Source organism: Prosopis cineraria, unplaced genomic scaffold (assembly GCF_029017545.1).
Source record: "Prosopis cineraria cultivar Desert tree isolate PC_DT_omini unplaced genomic scaffold, ASM2901754v1 PC4, whole genome shotgun sequence".
NCBI classification, from domain to species: Eukaryota; Viridiplantae; Streptophyta; class Magnoliopsida; order Fabales; family Fabaceae; genus Prosopis; species Prosopis cineraria.
Window position 1 is genome coordinate 2,810,201 of NW_026555335.1, and position 9,141 is coordinate 2,819,341.

Genomic DNA, 9,141 nt, shown 5'->3' on the forward strand with positions numbered 1-9,141 from the left:
GGAAGGAAGATAAAAACAACAAAAAAATAAAGAAATAAGATGGATTAAAGTGGCAAAAGTTGAGAGAATACATCAAGATATGTTTGGTTCGAGGGGAGGGGAGGGGAGGAAAAAAATTATTATATATGAACAATTTTACCCTCATTTTATTAATGTTGATATAATGTAAAATTATATTTGTATTTTTTAAACTTATCACGAAGAGCATATGGATTAGGGTATGAAAAATTTTACCTCTCCTTTCTCAATCCCCCCAATTTGGAGGGGAGAGGAAATTCTTCCTTCTAATTCTTCAAACCAAACAAGGAGAGGGAGCAAAATCTCTCCCCTTCACTCCAACCAAACACCCCCTAGAGAGGAAAAGAATGATGAAGGGTGAATTTATCACAAGAACCACGCCCATATTTTAAAATCACCCCACCATTCTCTCTCTTCTTTATTCTTTCTTCTCTCCTCTGTGACGTCTAAGAGAGAAGGAGAGATACAATGAGCACGGAGAGAATAAGGGAGTGAATTTTATTCAAAATTTCATAATAGAATATTTTAGATGAGATTTTGAGCTTTTCAAGGTTATGTAATTATTGTAAATATCTTTATTAGTTACATATCCTCTTTAGTTTTTAATTTCTTGATAGTGGAAAACCTAAGGTTTGGTAAAATTTGAGTTTTAGGTATTTTAATTAATTACTTAGTTTTTAATGAATCTAATGATGGTAGAATAATATATTTGCCTAAATAGTTGAGTTGAAGAATTTAAGTTATGTTTTAATTGAGAAAAGTGTGATTTATGAATATGGTGGTGATTTATTCAAATTTAAAGGTTTATTTTAGGTTATATTGATGATTAAATAGATTGATTTTGAGGTTTATAATTGAGTGTAAATATTAGTAATTTTTGTAGGTATTGTAAATGTTGAAATTTTGGATTAAGGATGATCTGGGAAAATGATTATTGTTTAATAGCTATAATGAGTAAAATGAGGTTGTTGAATGATAAGAATATAATTGGGATGGATAAATTTACTTGTAACAGTGAATTGAGATTTTTAAAGAAAATAAAGTTTAGAGAAAATTAAATTTCTTTATGATGATTGGGAGTTTTTTAGGTTTAGAATGATTGTAAGGCGCTAGAATGATGATTTGTAACATGAGACTAAATTTTTTATTTATGAAATATTTTTGTATGAATTTATGGAATGAAAAAGAGAAAAATGATGATACTAAAAATGAATTATAGGCTAGTCATAAGTCATAACTCATTGATGTTTATAATTTGTTAGAATAATGTTAGAATTTTGGTTAGTCATACTAACTTTAGAAATGGTATAAATAATAAAATTAAAAGTGCAAGTTATATCATCTAACTCTATGATTATAGTTATTTTATCGATCTCAATAACTGAAGTTGATATATTATAAAAACATGCCTTATGTAAATTGTATTATTGGTAAAGATTGTGGTGAGAGGAAAGTTGTGAGGGGTAAATTATTGTTGAAGCTACAAGACAACCATGCTTTAATTTGTGATTAGAGCTGCCTACTATTATTTTTGTGATTACTGAGAAATTATATTGAAATGTTGTTGAGAAAAATTATATTGTTATGTTTATGAAAAAATTATGAAATTATGAATATGTATTTTGAAATGTTTTGCCAAGGGGATGTTATGTTGAAAATGAAAAAATTGTGAAAATTATAATGTTGTATATTTGTACATCGTTAACATGTAATTGCTTGACTTGTGGGAGGTGTTAGGAGACTTGTTGTTGTTGTATTTTTATGCCGCATAATACACCCTTATTGGAGGCCTAATAGGTGGCTTGTAAGGGTTCGAGTTAGTCTACTTTTGACTGAATGATCTAGCATCGAGTGAGGATTGTGAATTGAGGTTAATAGAGGGAGATAAGAATGGTTATTTATTGTAACATCCTAAAAATTTAATTTAAGGATTAATTGAATTATTTCAAAAAATAAGAGTGATCGAGTATTTAAGAGAGTTTAAGGATGTAATTAAGGAGATATGTGTGTTGAGGACTTAATTAAGAATTTTGTGAATTTAAAGTATTAATTGAGAAATCTTGAATGATTGTGGTCAATTAATTATTGAGGCACTTAAGTATGATCAAAATGGGGCCTAGAATCATGTGTGAGAGTTATTTAGGATCCAAAATTAGGTTTTGGACCAAATCTAGGCCTAAGGTATTGGGTTTTAGTGAGAAATAGTTCACGACAAGGAAATAGGCATTCACCATGGTCTATGGAGAATGACCAAAAATCTACAATTAAAATTTCAATCGCAAAATAAAAATGCAGAGAGTGACATAGGTGTGAAAATCTTGAGCTTTAGTAGGGTTTGGCATTTTCTCTATTAGGGCTTGATTCTGTGGCATCAAGGGCTTGAGGTAACACTTCTAATCCCTCCCTTACCCTCTAATCTTCACTTTGCCGTAGATATTATTATGGGTTTGGTTAGAGTTTTCTTTCTTTGGATGGTCAACCATTGGGTTCAAATTTTATAGGTTACTTTGATGATTTTTATCATAAAAGGATGCTTAAATTTGAAACCCTAGAGTTTTCTTAAATTAGATTAAGCTAATGATAGAAATAAACTATGGTTTAAGGTCAACTCTAATGCTAATTAATCAAATTTAAGCTTAATGAAGGTTAAATAAGTTAATAGAAGTGAGTTTTGGGATTGATTTTATTTAACCATGCTTCATGAGGAAATCAAGCCTTAATCATGATTAAGGGCTAATTAATAATTATTAGCCATTAATGAGGTTTAATGATTCTAACTATAGATTTGACCATTCTTAAAGTTGAGCTCCCTTTGAATCCAAAGTATACGCCCGGGGTGGTAACTCAAAAGTTGAGATAATTGGGAGTTGAATTCTTATAGATAATTATTGTTTACAATTATAAGTTGTATGTTATTAATTGTGATGAAAATGATGATATGGATATATAAGCATGTTGGTAGTGATTGTTTTGAATTGTGTGATTTATCGCAATGAACTTGTTTGATGATGGAATGAAATGTTATGAATGACTAAAGTTCAATATGGAGGCAAAGCATGATGTGAAAATGGTATTGTGATTATTGACATCTTAATGCATGCTCCTTTGGTCCCTTTTATTGAATATATGGATTCATGGTTGTGATCATGATTTTTTAAGTAGTTTCTACATGTTATATGTTTTGGGATGACTATAAATCTTACATTGCTAAGAAATATTTTTATAGTTATGAAGGCATTGATGATAATTGATAATGTTGGGTGTTTTGAAAAGAGCATAATGATTGAGTCATGCGTTTTAGCTTGCTTGTTGAGTTTGACCAATTGCTCTATCTATAGTTGTTGCCTTTAGTTTGCAATTGTAGATAGCTTTAGAGTGGAAAAATGATATTTTGGTTTGTGGGAGGATAACTTTATAAGATATTGTGTTATGTAAACCAAAGCCAAATGCTAGGTAAATATATGTTGGTTTTGTCTATATAAATTGTGTTGGGTAATTATAACCTAATTATAATTGTAAATGTATATGAGTAGTAACAAAAATTAATGCGTCATTTAGAAAAGTTGCTGGGTGATTATAAGATTTTGAAATGTATAATTATTTATATTTTTCCTATTTTATTTTATTTATCATATTTTTAATTTTAAACAGGATAATATAGACCCTTTACACTTGTTTTTATGTTATAAATGTCTGAGATCCCAAAGTTTTAAAATGACAATTTAAGAAATTTAATTTTATTTATTATGGTAATATTTATTTATCTAACTTAATTCTTCGTACTATTGTATAAACATATTAGAACCTTTTCTATCATGATAATCATTTTAAAAAGTGAAATGTTTTATAAAACTACGTTTTATCCCTTTTTGCCATGGTAATATTTCAAGTTAAAGCATTATTTCAAAATATAAAGGGATTAGCTATCTTTTATTTATCACGATGGATTCTTTTCTATATTATTAAGCTAATAAATTCGAAGGATTTTTAAGAGTGTTACAATAATATATATGTACTTAGTCTTATATGCTTAATATATTTTTACCCAATCAAATCAAAATAGGTTAAATATGTTATTAATATTAATAACAAGAATTTTTTATGTAATAAATAATATAAAAAAATATAGATGGCATTTACTTAATTGGAAACATAATGTGTATAAGTTTTTTTCTTTCTTTTTTTAATAATCAAGGTTTCCTTTATATATATATATATATATATATATATATTCTTTGCAAAAATATTTTCCTGAATTTTTGGCAAAATTTATTATTAAAAAATTTCAATGTTAATATATCAACAATCACAAAAGATGATGTTTTTTCCTTTTGATTTTTTACGTTTATAAATAATTTGTCACTTTAAAATTTTTATCAATTCTATTATAAAATTATTTTTAATTTATAATAAAAATTCAAATAACTCAGTCTAGATATACTATAAAATTGACCCTTACACTTCCTACTCTAGTTTTACCTCTGGGTCAAATCTTTATCATTTGGCCAATCTTTGTTGGCTGTTTTGTTTTGTTTTGAATAAATTTGTTGGTTGTTCTAAAAAAATTTGAGTGAACTAATAAAAATCATACTATTGATTGGAAGAGGTTAGCCTTTCATAACATGATGAATTAATGTTTGAATTCTCACCAAAAGAATTGTCCATATTTAACATCTAACAATATGTTAAATAGGATTGATCTCAATATAAGAATACTTGTGAACAATCCAAAAAAAATGGTACTAGTTTTCACTGTTGAAAGATCCATTTCCCTTGCGAACAGATGAGAATATATTTTTTTTTCTTCAAATTTTCAGAAAAAAGTCTCGTTCAGTTAAAAACATGAGTTTATCTTCAATTCTTTTGTGTGAAAGCCCGTGGATAAGTCCTGGGCATAACGGGCTGGGCAGTCATCCAAGTTCCAACCCAACCGAATGCTTCCCCTATCCCTCCGCAAACCTGCAAGTTGTGTTGGAGTGCGCCAACGGATATCGCTTGAATCAAACGTCACTCTCATGAATCAGCACTAGTAATGATGCATATGCATTCATAACCCACCAAACTTCTTCTAAGGGACACTTTTCTCTACAAATGTTTAGTGGGCTCCATTTTTAAAATTTGTTCACTGTTTCTTCATGGGCATTTCAGCAGAAATATTAGAAAAATACTAACTGCAACTTTTTTTTTAAAAATATTTCATTAAAAAAGCAAAAAAATCAAGCAAAAGGAATTCTTTTGGGAAAATTACATAGAAATTCCATATAAGGATTTCAATTACTTTAAAGTCTCATAAAATATACAAATTGCTACCAAATCTCAAATTCTGTGCAATTATAATTTGGCAAAAAAAAAATTATAACTTACCAAGTTGCCATTTTCTTTTAATAAATTCTTATTTTCCTTTGTTAAGTTGTAAATACATGAGATTTGAGACTTGAAAATATTTTATAAATTTTATAAAATTTTTTAATAATTAAAATCCTTATGAGGAGCTTTAGAGTGATTTTTCCACTCTCTTTTCTTCACGAGTGGAGAGATGTTTTCTTGGAGGATGAGAGGAAAAAAGATAAGAATAAAAAATTTAAAAATAAAAAGCCAATCTCTTTAAGTAGAACTAATAAATAATAAGTGTTGATCCTTATGAAATAAATTATAATTTTATAAATATAAAATTTTATATTTAAATTTGTGTAAATGCATAAAAAATATTTTAAAAAGTTATCTCTAATTAAATTTTGGATAGATGAGCAAATAATCTTAACCTTAAATTTGTTTATTGTATAAATTGTTTCTTCAGTTCATTTTTTGAATAATCATGATGGGCAGCGCACACTCTTGAGTCACCATGATGAGATCTTTTTGACAAAGCAGCTGGTAATCCTAACCCCCACGCCTTTCCACTGGCCTTTCCGCGTTGACCAACCAGGGAGACCTTTTCATTAAGTTGGTTAATTGATTAATCATTTCGAGATTACTTGCAGTATTAAGCTTATTAGTTACGCCCATTACTACACTAATAGAATACTAGCACTACCTAAACAAACAAACCTTGTTTCATTCATCATGGTCCCTTTGCTTCGCTCTTCCGTTTTCGCTTAGGTGACTAGTCCCCATCATTTGAATCTTCAAACCTCATTCATGCCTCCTCTATTTCTATATTCCCCACTCTACTCTTTCAATCATGACTGATCACACAATTAAAGGGCTTCATTATTTGTCTTCTTGAATAACAGTTAAGAGATCGAGGATATTATAATTATAATTATAATTATAATTCTAAGTAAACATCAACTCTAACGTAGTTAATTCGAAGGGTTAGGCGAGAAAGTGACACGGTGCTAATTATAGCATGACATGCACATCACCATCATCATCATAGAAATTGAAATTCAGGCGCTTCTCGGCCATGTATGCTTGATATCTAATGAACATAGTCAACTTGATTTATTTGTTTTTTCTAAAAAATAAAAAGAAAACAAAAGTGGGGGAATATGCTCCCATAGAGAAGAGAGTTTTGTTTCGGATAGGGGTTGAACCACTAAGGGCAGAATCTTTTGGGGGTCTCGTGCCTCATTTTTTCTATGGATATGAGTGAAGCTCGTAACTGATCAAGGTAGTAGGTGCTAACCCCTCACCAACCAACACGTCCTTTTCACAACCCCATCAACAATCCCCACAAAAACTCCTCTACATGCCCTTTGGTTTCTCACATTCTTTTTTGTTTTTGAAAAAAAAAAACACAATAATATTTTCATGTCTAACAGTGCTCTACCGATCTAATTGAAATTGAAGCGTCTCGTCTTTTATTTGCTGTGCATAGGTGTCTTTTTATTAAAAGTGATATTGTTTAAAATACAGTCAGTCATTAATTGTAAGTATATCATTTAATAAGAAATCAAATCTTAGTTCAATATCTCTGTAAGTAATTAGTTCTTTTCTTAAACTCAACCATTGTTAGCAAACATCTCAAGTTTTAAATAAAGAAAAAATACTCCTTTAACATGATCGTTTGTTAAGGATTATTAGACAATAACACGATGCTAAAAAGTTACAAATTTTAACTTTATTGATAGTATTCTTTAATGGTAATTGATATATGTGCACATGGAAGAATTATAGGTTGGGAGATTCTCTCTATGTTTTGCTTTCTATTTTTTCTTTCTTTGTTGCCGAGAAGATTTTAAGCCTGTTTAGAAATTTATCTTCAATTTTCTGTTCTTCAAAATCAAAAAACAAAAAAAAAATTATTTAATAACATGTTTTTAAAAAATATTTTAAAAATTATAAAATATTGCTCTAGAAAATAAAAAATAAAAATAAATTTAAGTATTTTAAGATTATTACTTTAAAAAATAAGAGAAAATAAAAAATAATTAATTATTGTTATTATTATTATTTATTTTTAAAGCATATTCTATAAAATATTAATTTTTAAAATAATAAAATTGAAACAGTTTCAAACAAGCGCTCATCTTCCCAAGGCAAAGCTATCGTCAAGACGGCCAATTATTTTTGGGCCCACTGCGGCGACAGGGCGGTACAGGCACCCGAGTCACCGTCTCCACCAAACCCCCTCCACTTCATCCTACAATCATAGAGAGGGAACATTCGAAGAATTACAAGTACCATATAATTCATTGGCGTTTGTAAATTCTATGTGGCGCAAAATATCGTTGTTTTTTATTTTAGTAATTAGGGTGAGCCACATGAAATTCGAAATGAGTACAGTTCGCCAGGAATACGATTTGAGAAAAATTCAAGCGCAAACTTGCAGATTCCTTAAGTTTTGTTGGCCAACACAGACTACCTCCATTTCACTTGCCAGTTTTATCAAAGTCGGTGGATTACTATAGAAAGCATGACTCAATCTTATATACTTAATATATTTTTATTTAATTAAATTAAAATAAATAATTTTTAAAACATTAATAATATAAATAGCAAAAATTAATTATACAATAGATATAGATAATATATAAAAAAATTAATGTATCTCGATCTTTCTTGAATGCCAGCTCTCGAACTTGTGATTTGAAGCTTGAAGTATAGCAACAAATTACAAAGGCACAGAGTAGCTGCAAATATGTATTGATTTAATTAAAAATAAATATTTACAATGATAAGCAAAGACTTAAATTGACACCCATGGATATCAGTGGGGTCCACTTAAGAACCAGTTTGCACGGATCCAGACCCCCGCGAGGCGTTTCTTATCTTTAAAATGGCAATACTGGCCCTGAGCTACAGGGAGGGAGAAATGAGAATCAGGTCTGAGTAGTTCGTAAATATGAGCAGTACCAAAGGGTATAACAGTAGTTATATTGAAATCTCATTGGACCGCTTCCATTTGTGGACTTGTGGTCACTGCGCACGTTTATTCCCGGAAAATGGCATATGATAACAATGACTGCAGCCTGTCCTCCACTAATCAGTAGTCACCTGCTTCTTTTTTCCCTCTTATCACCAAAGTATATAATCTCTTTTTAAAAATCATAAAATATTTTAATAATTTTTTAATTTTAAAAATTAATCAGGGATATTTTTTTTAAAAACTTCATTAGTTACTCATAAAAAAACTAAAATATTTTTTTATAAAAGAATTTAAGTGAGTTAAATTTAATAACTCACTAGAATTATAACATATCATTAGACTCAATAAATATTAATAAAAATATTTGCAAATTACTCTGACGGCAATTTCACATACAAGAGTTCATGAAGACCTCAAACATTGAAAAAAATACTTAAAGAACCAATAATATCCTGTATTAATTTTAAAAAGTGCCATAAAATATTTTTTAATAATGATTTTTAAAAGGTAAAAACAGTGAGTTCATTTACAAAAATTGAATTCCCAGTTATAAATAATAAAAACTTAGTTACAAAGATCTGTTGAATAACTTATTATTAAACATTATCGATTTGCAGATTAGTTGTTCGTTATTTTCAATTCAACTTGTTCTTGATTTACAATTTGCATTCTTCATGATTTTCAACCAAACTTTTAAGTTTTAGCATATAAATAACACAAAGATATACAGATGTGGTTTTAAATAAAATTTTCACCGAGCCCTCATTGTTTATAACTATGATTCTGACTTCCCTCCCTGAAGACTGAAGTTA